This window comes from Rattus norvegicus, chromosome 5, assembly GCF_036323735.1.
Source record: "Rattus norvegicus strain BN/NHsdMcwi chromosome 5, GRCr8, whole genome shotgun sequence".
NCBI lineage: Eukaryota > Metazoa > Chordata > Mammalia > Rodentia > Muridae > Rattus > Rattus norvegicus.
The window spans coordinates 120,207,700-120,221,052 of NC_086023.1; the positions used below are offsets into that span (position 1 = coordinate 120,207,700).

The 13,353-nt window shown below is 40.3% G+C and overlaps 1 non-coding gene across 1 annotated transcript; it reads left to right on the plus strand.

Annotated features, from left to right (window-relative positions):
- Positions 1-5,169: 5,169 nt before the first annotated feature.
- Positions 5,170-5,272, plus strand: LOC120103197 (U6 spliceosomal RNA). Its single transcript, XR_005505291.1, has one exon. It is a non-coding gene; the product is annotated as a U6 spliceosomal RNA (small nuclear RNA).
- The last annotated feature ends 8,081 nt before the right edge of the window (positions 5,273-13,353 follow it).

Genomic DNA, 13,353 nt, shown 5'->3' on the forward strand with positions numbered 1-13,353 from the left:
CTGCACTTGGAGGAGGGAGAGATCGAAGGAGGGAGGGAGGGAGGGAGGGAGGGAGGGAGGGAGGGAGGGAGGGAGGGAGGGAGGGAGGGAGGGAACAAGCACTCACCTTCTTGGATCCTGGCTAAATGTATTTCCCTTCATATGCTCAAACTCAGAGAAGCTATTTTCTTAGTTCAACTTTTTGGACTTCTAAACTGATGGTTGAAGAAAAAGTGAAAAGAATTTCCTTCATGCTGCACAAAAAAGGAAAGAATGAAAGAAAAGAAGGAAGGAAGAAAAAGAAAGAAAGGAAGGAAAGAGAGAGAGAGAGAGGGGGGGGGGAAAGGAAAAGAAAAAAGTCTCTATACGTAGAAATCTTGTCTATAGGGTAAGGCCAACCCCTAGTCCACATCATTCCAGAGGCTGCCCAGAGAACTCTTCCTCCTCAGCCTTCCTGTGACAGTTGGAGGAAGTGGTCATTCTTGCTTTTTGCATCAGCTGCAGTCCATCGGTCTGTGCAGGGCTGGTTCTCCAGGGAGCTACAGGGCCTAACGCTTAGGAGGAGGACAGCCAGGGGGATCCAGAATGGTGTTGGGATTAAGTTCTTAGTCTTAATTTATAGACCTTGTTTTTTTTTCAGTCCATAGCTCAAATGCTAAAGAGGAAATTCCTGATCGGAGAAGGAAAGGGAGTGAGGGAGCACACACAAGGGGTTCTACAGCACAAAGCAGAGCTGCCCTTGAATTTGTTACCATGAATGCCAAGAGGGCTGGGTCGCTGAAACCTCAGTGAGCCTCACAAACCATCAAAGCACTCAAGGTCAAGGCAACCCTCTGGGAAGTTGTATGGGAAGGCTTAAACCATGGAGACGGAAAGGAAGACACACTGCTGGCGGTTTTATGACTAGTCGGGTTCTAATCATGTAAGAGTTGCTTGTTAATAAATAAGCAGAGGAACACTGGCTGAGCAGGCCAGGCAAGACTCTTCCCCAAGGGACTCTGTGAATGAATGTTCTCATCTGCTACAGAGAAAAATACTGCCTGAACATTAGATAGGACATTGCCTAGACCTTTTTAAAAGATAGTAACATGATGGGAAGAAATGAAAACTCAGGGAGTGTTTAATAGGAAGAGAATGGACCTATGTGTCAGTTTCCATGGCCCCACGCTTTTGACTGTAAACTTAAGACATTAAAAGGACAAGCTATATACAAAGTGCTCCAACTCTCCAGGCCTTAGAGGCAAAATGGAACTTAGGCCAGCAGCAGGGATCACCCATGTCTGCCAGCAGAGGTGAGTGAGCTGTGGTTTCCCGGGATGGGGTAGCTGAAGGACACCTGTTTCATGGTAGAGAGAAAACAAGAGTCCTAACTAAGACACAGGCACTCGTCCAGCCTCAGCCCAGACACCTTGCATACTACTTCACAGCTGATGTCAATACAAGCTCTGAGGCCAAACCTGACCGTAGAGCCTGGATCAATTTTCACCTGTTTAGAGACAATGAAAGTCACATGGTCATGAAAAGGGCTCCAGAATATAATATTAATCATTCTTAAAACAGTGTACTAAATAGTGGGTAACATTTTGACATTTTCAAACATATATCATTGTACTTTTCTCACAACCATCCCCTATAAAATTCCCTTGGTGGTTCTTCCTCCCTTCCCAGTAGTTCTCTTCCCCCCAAATGGCTCCCTTTCTGATTTTAGACTTATGATAGTTGATAGATAATAGATTATGAATGGGTAGATAAATGATAGATAGATAGATAGATAGATAGATAGATAGATAGATAGATAGATGACACACATATACACATGCACACTTCTGAGAAGTATGTAGTGTTTGTAATCCTTTCTTCACATTTCCCTTTCATGTCTTCCCTCTATGCCTTCTATTTTAATGTACTAACAGGTTTTGTGTGTCAACTTGACACAAGCTGGAGTTATCACAGAGAAAGTAGCCTCCCTTGAGGAAATGCCTCCATGAGATCCAGCTGTAAGGCATTTTCTCAATTAGTGATCAAGGAGGGAGGACCCAGCCCACTGTAGGTAATGCTGTCCCTGGGCGGGTGGTCTTGGGTTCTATAAGAGAGCAAGCTGAACAAGCCAGGGGAAGCCGGCCAGTAAGTAACATCCCTCCGTGGCCTCTGCAACAGCTCCTGCTTCCTGACCTGCTTGAGTTCCAGTCCTGACTTCCTTTGGTGATGAACAGCAATGTGGAAGTTTAAGCTGAAAAAACCCTTTCCTCCTTCTCAACTTGTTTCTTGGTCATGATGTTTTGTGCAGGAATAGAAACCCTGACTAAGACACTTAATGTCATTAGTATGTCATATAATCATATATTTAAATCTAAATTTTACATATAAAGAAAGTTTGATATTTGTCTTTTTGGGTCTTTGTTTCACTTAGTGTGATGATAAATCCAATTCCTGCTAAGAACATAATTTCCCTTTTTAATGGCTAAATAAAACTCAATGGTATACATACACTACATTTTCTTTATACATTCCCTGTGGATGGGCATTTGGACTGATTGCATGTTTTTAGGAATTATGAACTGTGCAGCAATCAGCATGGCAGTGCAAACATCTCTGTGGCATGCTGATGCATATTCCTTTGGAGATACAAGTAGGAGTGCCATTTAGCTGGAGTGTAGGGTCACTCCATTTGTAGTTCTACAAGGAACCTCCATTTCAACTTCCACAGTAGAAGCGCTAGACTGCGCTCACACCAGCAAAGTCTGAGCGTTCCTCTTTCCCTAATTCTCACCAGCATTTGTCTTCTTAACAAGAGCCATTCTCACTAAGGTGAGGTGAAATTTCAGAGTAGTTTCATCTCCATTTCCCTGGTGGCCAAGGAAGCTGAACATTTTTCATTGGTTTATCGGCCATTTCTACTTCTCATATTTTTATTCCGTTTCTTCTTTGAACCACACATTTTATTTTCACTCGTTGATTGAGTCTTTGGTCTTTTTGTATTTAGTTTTTGGAAGTTTAATACAGTTAAGATACTAATCCCCTATCAGATGTATATGGTTAATAAAGATTTTCTCCCATTATGTAGGCTCTCTCTTCATAGGGTGAATATTTCCTGTATTGTGCAAAAGCTTTGTAATTTCATGAAATCCCATATCAATTCTTGTAATTTCTTGAGCTGTCTGAATCCTTCCAGAAAGTTCTTGCCTATGGTTATATTCTTTTAACTTTTGAGATTATAATTACATCATTTTCTTTCACTTTCCTTCCTCCAAACCCTTCACAGACCCACCTTGCTCTGTTTCTAATTCACAATCTCTTTTTTCATTAATTTGTGTTTTATACACACACACACACACACACACACACACACACACATTCCTAAGTACATAAGTACAACCTGTACAATATACATCACGGTAATTGACTGACCGTTTAGTATTAGTCCCTAGAGAAGATTATTTCTCCCATTCACAGCAGTCCTTAGTTGTCTGTAGTTCTTACATAGATTGAGGCTTCATGGGATTTTTTTATCCACTTTGGCATTTCTACTGCCCTTGTTCACCTTGTATGTAGGCAGTCACATTGGTAAGATTTTTATGGCTGTAACATCTGACACTCCTACAACACACAATCTCATAATAAACTCTCCAATCCTCTGGCTCTTAAAATTTTTATCCCCTAAATTTCTATATGTGTGGAAATTGGTTTATACACTGGGCTGAGCTGTACAACTCTGCATTTTGATTGGTTGTGGTTTCCTGTAGTAGTTAGTCTGTTTCAAGGAGAAGTTTCCTTGATGAGGGGACAAGACAACACTAGTCTGTGAGGATAAGAGTAACTAGCATGTAGGTAGGGATTGTGCTGATTTAGTATAGTGGCAGGTTTAGATTCTCCTCCAAGATCCGTGACATCTCTTGCCCTGAGTAGTTGGATAGATATGATTTTTCTCTTATTGAGTAGCTCTTTTAGTTCAGCTATTGGTTACTACCAGGATATGCATGCCACTGTTGCACACTTATGGCTATGGCGCCATGCTGATGGTAGTTGTGGTTTATGACTGTTGTAAGAGGGGAAGACTGTCAGTTGTTTCCTCCCTTTGGAAAGCTTGGACGGTGCTTCCTGGTATCATAAAAGCAAGTCATGAGGATGGAAGCTTTTGAGTTCAGCTCAGTGGCCTCTGGGTTCTGTTTCTGAAGTGCATAGTGTCTTCTGCAATAGAGACTTACCTTCTACCTGACACGGGGGACAGGCTACCAAGGAAAACCACCCGTGGCCTGTGATGTTTTAGGAATCTCTTCAACAACAATTGAAACAAGGGTTTCTCAAGCTCCATGGTGGGGAGTTTGTTAAACAGAAAACTTGAGAAAGAGGAGTGCTAGTTCTATTTTAAAGGTTGATAGAATTTATCTGTGAACTCATCTGGTCCTGGGCTTTTACTTACTGGAAGACTCTGTTACCACTCCCAACCTCATTGCCTGTTACAGAACTATATATGTTAAGTTATATCTTGATTTAAATTTTGATTGACTAGAGTTGTCTGGGAGGTTTTATCCATTTCTTCCAGATTTTTCATATTTTGGGAATATAAACATTAAAAGTACTCCCTGCTAAATCTCTATATTTCATTGGAATCTATAGTTCTGTCCCCTTTCACCTAATTTTATTAATTTAGATCTCTTTCTTTTGGTTAAGGGTCATTCGACCTTGTCTATTTTTTCCAAGCACTAAATATTCCGATTCCTTGTGTTACTCTTTTAGTGTGCATTTCACTAATTTCTATTCTTATACTTTTTTTTTCTGTCTACTGCTTTTAGGCCTCCCTTTTCTTATTTTCCTAACACCTCAAGGGACATGATTACAATATTTGAAACGGCCCTGGTTTTTTAACATAAATAGACATGCCTTTACTTTTCCCCTAGAATTACCTTCACTGTATCCTAAATGTTTTGATAAGTTGTACTTTTTGGTTTCATTTGATTCTAGGGTGCTTTCTAAAAATGTATCCCCCAAATTGAAATAATACCCTGCATCCTCCCTGACAATCATGAATTAAAGTTGGATTTCAACAACAACAGAAAAGGCATAAATATGCAAACTCATGGAAACTAAAGAACTCACTACTGGCTAAACAATGACAACAAAAATGTGTAAAAATAGAAAATAAGAAGGAAATTAAAACCTCTTTCAAGCAGAATGAAAATACAAATATCCATGCTCGCTTCGGCAGCACATATACTAAAATTGGAAAGATACAGAGATTAGCATGGCCCCTGCAAAAGGATGACACACAAAGCGTGAAGCGTTCCATATTTTTTAAACCACTACTGAAAGACTATACATGGACTGACCCAGGGCTCCAACTGCATAGGTAGCAGAGAATAGCCTTGTTGGGGCACCAATGGAAGGGGAAGCCCTTGGTGCTGCCAAGGTTGGACCCCCAATGCAGGAGAAGGGGGACCAGTAAGGAGGATGGATGGAGGAATACCCATATGTGGGAGGGGGAGGGGATGGGGGGAGTCTATGGACAGGAAACTGGGTAAGGGAATAACATTTGAAATAACATTGAGTAAAGAAATATATCTAATAAAAAAGAAAGAAAGAAAGAAAGAAAGAAAAATATTGATGTTAGCAGTGGGTTGAACTAAAAAAAAAAGAAGAAGAAGAAAGAAAAAGAAAAGAAAATACAAATATCCAAGCCAATGGAGCACAATGAAAGTGTTTCACTAAATGCCTATATAAAAAAAATTGGAGAGATCTCATATTAGCAACTTAATGGCACACCTGTAAGCTCCAGAACAAAAAGAAAATAGCGCACAAAAAGAATAGATGGCAAGAATTAATAAAACGGTGCTGAAATCAATAAATCAATAAAATCAATAAATCAAGAGTTGGTGCTTTGAGAAAATCAATAAGATTGATAAACCTTTAGACAAATGAATTAAAAGACACAGAATATCCAAGTTAATAAAATCAGAGATTAAAAAGAGGACATCGGACAAAGAGAACTCTACAGAATCATAAAGACATACTAAAAAAAGTCTGTATTCTACTAAACTGTAAGACCTAAAAGAAATGGATTAACTTCTTGATAACAACCTACCAAAGTTAAATCAGGGAGATGAGCTATTTAAGTAGTCTCATAACCCCTAGTAAAATAAAACCAGTCATTAAAATCTCTCAATCAGAAAAAAAGCCAGGGCCAGATGGATACAGTGCAGATTCCTGCTAAACCTTTGAAGAATTAACACCAGTACTGATGAACTTTCTCTATAAAATAAAACTGAAGAAATATTTTCTAATACTCTTTACATGGCAATAATTGATCTGATACCAAAACTACACAAAGGTCTAACAAAGAAAAAGAATTAAAGAACATTTTTATGCAAACAAGTTATATGGATGCAAAAATTCTCACTAAAATACTTGCAAAGTGAATCCAAGAACACATCAAAAAGATCAACTATGACCAAGTAGGCTTCATCCAGGAGATGTAGAGGTAGTTCAATATTCATAAGTCACTAAATGTAATCTACCAGGAAAAGGGGCTGACGAGACAAAGTCATAAGATAGTCTTGTTAAATAAAGAAATGTCCTTTGACAAAACCCAACAAACACCCTTTCATAATGAAATGAGAGATACAGAGAACAAGGGACATATCTCGACATAATAAAGATGATTTACAGCAAGCCTACATATAGCATTAACTTAAATGGAGAGAAACGCAAAGCATTTCAGTAAAAAAAGGAACAAAACAAGGCTTTTCACTCTCTCCATACCTAGTCAATATAATACTTGAGTCTTAGCTAGAGCAATAAGACAACTGAAGGAGATCAAGGGGAATCAAATAGGAAAGGAATAAGCCAATGTGTCTTATTTGCTGATGATATATAATATATGTGTGTATAATTTATACACATATGCATAAAAAACAGGGAACTTCTGCAGCTGATGAACACTTTTAGCAAAGTAGCAGAATATAAAATTAACACAAAAAAATCAGTAGCCTTCCTATGACAAATGACAGACTGAGAAATAAATCAGGGAAACAAAATACTTTTCAAAATAGCATCCAAAAAATTAAAATATCTTGGGATAACTCTAAGGAAGCAAGTGAAAGCCTTGTATAATAAAAATTGTAAGTCTCTGAAGAAAGAAACTGAAAAAGACATCATCGGAAGCTGTCAAGCTTTCCTATGCTCATGGATTGGTAGGACTAACAGTGAAAATGGCCATCCTATCAAAAGCAGTCTACAGGGTCAACACAGTACCCATCAAATTCCAACATAATTCTCTTCCCCAGACTTGAAAGAACGATTTTCAGTGTCATATGGAAAGACCAAAAAACAAACAAACAAACAAACAAACCAACCAACCAACCAACCCGGATAACTAAAATAATCCTGAATAATAAAAGAACCACCACCCCTCATTTCAAATTATACTACAGAACTATAGTAATAAAAACAGCAAGGAATTTTCATTAAAACATTTATCAGCAGAATCAAATTGAAGACCCATATATAAGTCTACACATCCATGAGCACCTGCTTTTTTGACAAGAAAGCCAAAAATATGCAGTTTTTTTTAAAAAAAGAAAAAACCCCAGCATCTTCAACAAATGGTATTAGTCAAGCTGGATGACTGCACACGGTAGAGTCCAAATGCATCTGTATTTATCACCTGCAAAAACTCAAGTCCAAATGAATCGAGCACCAACATAAAACCAGATACACTGAATCTAACGGAAGAGAAATTTGCAAATAGTCTTGAACTCTGACACAGGAAAAGACCTGATCAGGACACTGGACACAGGAATTAAGAACAACAAATAATAAATGGACTGTACGAAATGGAAAATCATTTTATGGCAAAGAATTCTGTTATTCAAAGAAAGCAGCAGGCTACAGAAGGGAAAATATTTTTTACCAGCTACATATCTCAGAGAGGGCTCATATGCAAAATATATAAAGACCCTTTAAAAACTGCAAATCAAGACAAATAACCTTATTTTAAAATGGGATGCAGACATAAAGTATTCTCAAAAGAGGAAACACAAAAATCTCTTAAAGAAATATTCAACATCCTCAGCCATCAGAGAAATGCCAATCAAAACTACCTTGAGATTTCATCCTACAGCAGTTATGACAGCCAAGATCAATAAAACACATGGCAGCTCTGCTGGCAAGGATGTGGGGGAAGGAGAATACTCAGCCATTGCTGGCGACAGTGCAAACTTGTATGTCGACTGTGGAAATGTGGTTGATTGCTTAGGAAGATGGGCACAGATTTACCTCAAAATCCAGCCATTCCACTCTTGAGCATATACCCAAATGATTCTATATTCGACTACAGAGATACTTTGTCATCCGTGTCCATTGCTGCTCTACTCACAATAGCTAGATATTGGACACAGCCTTGTGTCTATTAATGGATGAATAGATAATACAAATAGGCTACGTTTACATAATAGAGTATTATTTGGATGTTGAAAAATGAAATTCGCAGGTAAATGTATAGAAGTAGGAATAATCATCTAAGGTAACCCATCCCCAAAGGACAAATATTGTAATGTGCTCACTTATATGCGGACACTAGCTTTCAAGCTTTCAATAGGCATGCTACAATCCATGTTACCATAGAAGTTATGGGAATATAGGTATAGAGTTAGGTAGAGATTAAGAAACTGGTGTGGAAGAGAGGATCTCCCAAGGAGTTGGAAATAGAATACGTAGTTATGGAGACAGAGGAGAAGCTGGAGCAGGTACACAAAAGAAGGGAAAGTGGCGGAAGAGAGGGGAGGGAAAGGGAAATACAGAGAGGAGCAACTAATGCTAAGGGCCACTTAAGGGCTCATATGGAAACCTGCTGTAGTAGAAGCTTCTTAAAATATTTACATTTATGTAAGAAATATAAATGGAGTCACCAAATAATGGGGGAGACAATGCCTCAACTAGGCACCTTTTGCCACCAAGTGCAACCTCTAGTGACAGAAATAGATGACATCTTATTGAGTTGTTGGCTAAAGGGGATCCATGCAACACCCCCCCAATACCAACCAAAGCAAAGCTCTTGGTTGCTCTCTACAAACTGATGGTAAGGCCTTATTGCGGAAGACATCACATAAATATCTTCTCCGAATACAGAGAAGTCAAGCTGGTGCCTTCGTGGAGCCTTCATCCCTACTGTACTGCTCATGGTACTGGAAGGTCCTCGGAATGCTACCAGAGGAGAGAGGCAAACACCAGCCCATCTACAAAACCTGTGATCTGTAGTGGTGACCTGCCTTTGTGACATGCTGGGGCAATAGTGGCACTAATGTGAGAGTAACAAACTACTCTCCAGTTGGATTTAAGGCCAACTGCACAAGGTGGAACCCATGCCTGACACTGCCCGGATGGCCAAAAGCCTGAGATGGATAGGCCACGGGCCCAAGGAAAGAGCGAAAAGCTATTGTTCTGTTAAAGGATCATAACAATAAAACATCTCCCGATGACATAATCATAGGTGAGTATCTGACTCAGTCACCATCAGAGAAGCTTCTCCTTCCAGTAGACAGGAACTAACACAGAAGCCCACAACCAAACCAACGAATGTACAGAGAGAGAAGTTGAACACTCAGGCCTAAACCGGATGCCTTCATCAAACCGCTCCTCTAGGGGGCTATGCAGAAGAGGAGGCAACTGTGTGAGACAGATGGGAAGGATGCCAAACACGAACAAACAAAAACCCAGTGTCTTTCAGACCCAATGGGACAGACGTACATATGAACTGACAGAGACTGTGGCCTGCGCAGGGCTATGTAGGCTCAAGTCAGAGGAAGTCCCAGGGTGGAGATGAGCTCCCATCCCTGACCAAGAAGCTGTCTCCAACTGCCATGCACTTGCAAAGAAAAAATTAATTTTCCCCAATGGAGTCTCTCTGCGTTTATTAATCACACTTGGAAGAGTGAGCCCCAGGCCCAGCAGTAGATGGATGGAGAACACAAAATGAACTCGATGATATTTTTGTAGACTTTTGGTCTCATATTGCTCCATTTAGGTAATTTTTTGGGGGTCTCAGTGGTCTTTTATTTGTATGTTATGTTTCTTTTTTGTGTTTTGTTTTTGTGTGTGTGTGTGTGTGTGTGTGTGTTTCTTGTGTTATTTCTTTTTAAATTCTGATTTGCTTCCCCCCTTTTTTGCTGCTTGTTTTCTAAGTGGAGAGAGAAGTAAAGGACTTGGCATTGGGGAGGTGGGGAGGTGGGAAGGATCTGGGAGGGATTTAGGAGGGAAAACCATGATCAAAGTATATTTTATGCCAAAAACATCAATGAAAGTATTTTAAAATAAGTAATTTAAAAATAAAGAACTTCAGCGTACTAGACAGCCTGTAACTCAGTCAGGAAAGCCTAATGGTCAGGGGCACGTGATGGACGCGCCTGCGTATAGCAATCTTTGTTCAGTTTGGTTATCATCACAGTCACCTCAAAATTCCAGTCCATCACGACCTCTGCAGAATGTATCATCAAGGTGTCTGAGACTAAGTCCTCAGGTGTGGCATGGAGCACTGTATCCAGGCTTCCCTCTTCTTAATGAAAGAATAGAAGCCTATGCTTTTGACTACAGCAGCACAGGAGCTGCTCGCTGGTCCTGAATAGTTACGTCACCCTATTGCCTTACCTAAGAAATGGCCTAAGTACAGCATCGCGGCTAAAAGGATTCTGGGCTGAGAGTACAGCTGAGTGGTAAGGTGCATGCTTAGTGTGCTTAGGGACCTGGCTCAATCACCAATGCCACCAAAGAAAAACGAGGCTCGTGTTACCCTGTCACTCATTCACAGACTATGAACTTCCATTCGCTACTGAACCACTGCCTCTTTGCCTGAGCCTGTAATTGCATCACTGGGTCCTTAAAGTGAGCTAATCGTGACAATTGTAGAGAAAAGTCCTGGCATCAAATTCAGTCTATACAATTTTAGAGCCCTTCTCTTGTAATGATCTTCCAAAAACATTTAGTGAGAATTTATCTGCATATGCCCATGTATATATATATATATATATATATATATATATATATATATATGTATATATATGTATATATATATATATGTATATATGTATATATGTATATATGTATATATATACACACACACATATATATATATGAACAAAGGAGTGTCTGGGATGTGGTAGTTGCTCAAAAATAGTAATATCACACACAAATTCCTCGTGTTTTACAGTTTTATAAAGGGATACATTATCCTCAAGTAAAGTTAGTAGAGCTCTGTTGCGGTTTGCCCTGGAGTTATCTGTATGTTGATGCTAATTCCACTGCCCCAAGGATGGCTGCCTAGTCAAGTACTCAGGACTCAGGTGACTTCACCAGAACCTTCTCCCCATTGAATTTGTAAAATACAGGTGAGGGGCAGGTACAGGATAGGAGGAGGCCTGTCATTGGATGAGAAGGAAGGATGGGTGGGAGAGAAGTATGAATGAAGAGGAGGAGATGGGAACGGAAGAGAGGAGGAGACAGAGTAGCCTCGGGACAACACGCAAGCTGACGTTAAGATTCCATGCTGCACCTTTACAGGTTGTTATAAATGTTCTTAAGGGATGGGTGTGTACAGGGCTTTGCATGTTTATCTGGACAATTATATCTTATCAACTGGATCAAAGGTTATTGTGTTGTGTGTTCTTTCATGTAGCTATTTAAGTGCAATAAAGTGTGCAGTGGCAGGAGACACTGGGCCACCGTGGAGTTGGGACGTGTGTTTCTGGCATGGAAACCTGCCTTGGGAACTAGAGAGGTAGAGAGACTGCTGCCAGGCTCAGAGAGAGGCCTTCAGCAGTGTGATTTGGGATGGAGCAAAGTGGGTGAGAGGCTTTGCTGACTGAGACTTAAGATATCTAGCAGACAACTTGGGGCACCGTGGTGCCGGACCTAGTGGGGGATAAAAGACAGCAATTTAATTTTTATATTTATACAACAACAGAGCTCAAAATATTCTACTTATCCATGCTTATGTTATAATGTAGAACACCCAGCACTGACACTGGAGAGGTGGGGGTGGGCTTCACCCATCAATAGTCCTCACAAGCGCATAATAAGTAAAAACAGCTTTGAGAAGCACCGCTAAGCCATCCCTAAACCATATGCTATCCCTGGCTGCCCCCTCAAAGCCTCACCAAGGCTGAGTTTCTAGAACTACCCCTGGAGGGTGACTAAAAACACCAAGGAAAGGTATATTAAAGTGACACACATGAAGGAAGCCTGGAATAATTGTGCCTTTTAAATGCCCATCCACAGCGGCACTCAAACATTATAAATGCCGTGTCTCTCAACAGATGGTGTTTTCCGGTGGGAAAATGAAAGAAGACCGAGTTCTCCAAAAACACCTCAGCACATGTAGTGCTCCTGGCGGACCCTGCATACCTTCGTCACAGACACCTCCAGCATCTTTCCCGAACATGATTTTGAGCATGACTTTCATAACTTCCATTGTGGGGGTTTGAGTGCCAGCCTGTCATGGGAAACAAATTGGGTGCTTTTTTAATAGCCAAGTTCCAAAACAAGTGAATGGCTTTTATCGAGTTATTACACAATTCCCACTTTAAAAAATAAAAAAGAAAAAAAGACGGAAAAAGTACTTTGGTGCTGAAGAAGCCACCATGACAAGTTTGCAAGGGACTCTTCCAGCCTAGCACTGCCAAGTCCTTTGTCACATGCACACCAGGGCTGTTAGTCACACTAACCAAAGCAAAGATGGGAAAATAAAAGCCAGTGTGTACTGGTTCTGAGCAGCTCTAAATAAAGATTAGTGGCCTTGCATCTCAGGTGCCTCACAGGGAGAGATCAAATTATTTTGTTAAATAATTCTGAAATCCGGGGTCTCCCAACTTTGAGAGCAGGGACCAAGCGCATCTTCGACTGAGGCTTTTATTAGTGAAAATAAATTTTTTAAATGAGAAATTTCAGGAATTCAAGCCACTGAGCTCGTCTGCCCACCTCTTTCTTCCTGTTTGATCTTTGAAGATTAGCGTTTGGTACTTTTCGTGACATTTATATTGAGGAAGGAATATAAGATTATTAAAAGCAGAGAAACTCAATATTGGGAACGCACATCAAAAGGTCTTCAAGACAAAGAAGAGATCATGTGATTTGAAGCCCGTGACTAGAAGCATGTGTGCTGTGTGCTGCCCCGAGTTTTCTGGTTAACAGCGTAACGTACGTCAAAACATGATTTAAAACACTTCTCGCAGCTGAGCTGACACTTGGCGAGCGTCCACCTCCTTTTGCTCTTGAGGATGGGGGTTCAAATCCAAACGAGGTTAGCACTTTGTACTGGGACATATTCCTGGTGGATGAGGAAAACAGTCTTTTCGTTGGAGTAAAATGAAAACATCTGTTCAGGTCCCG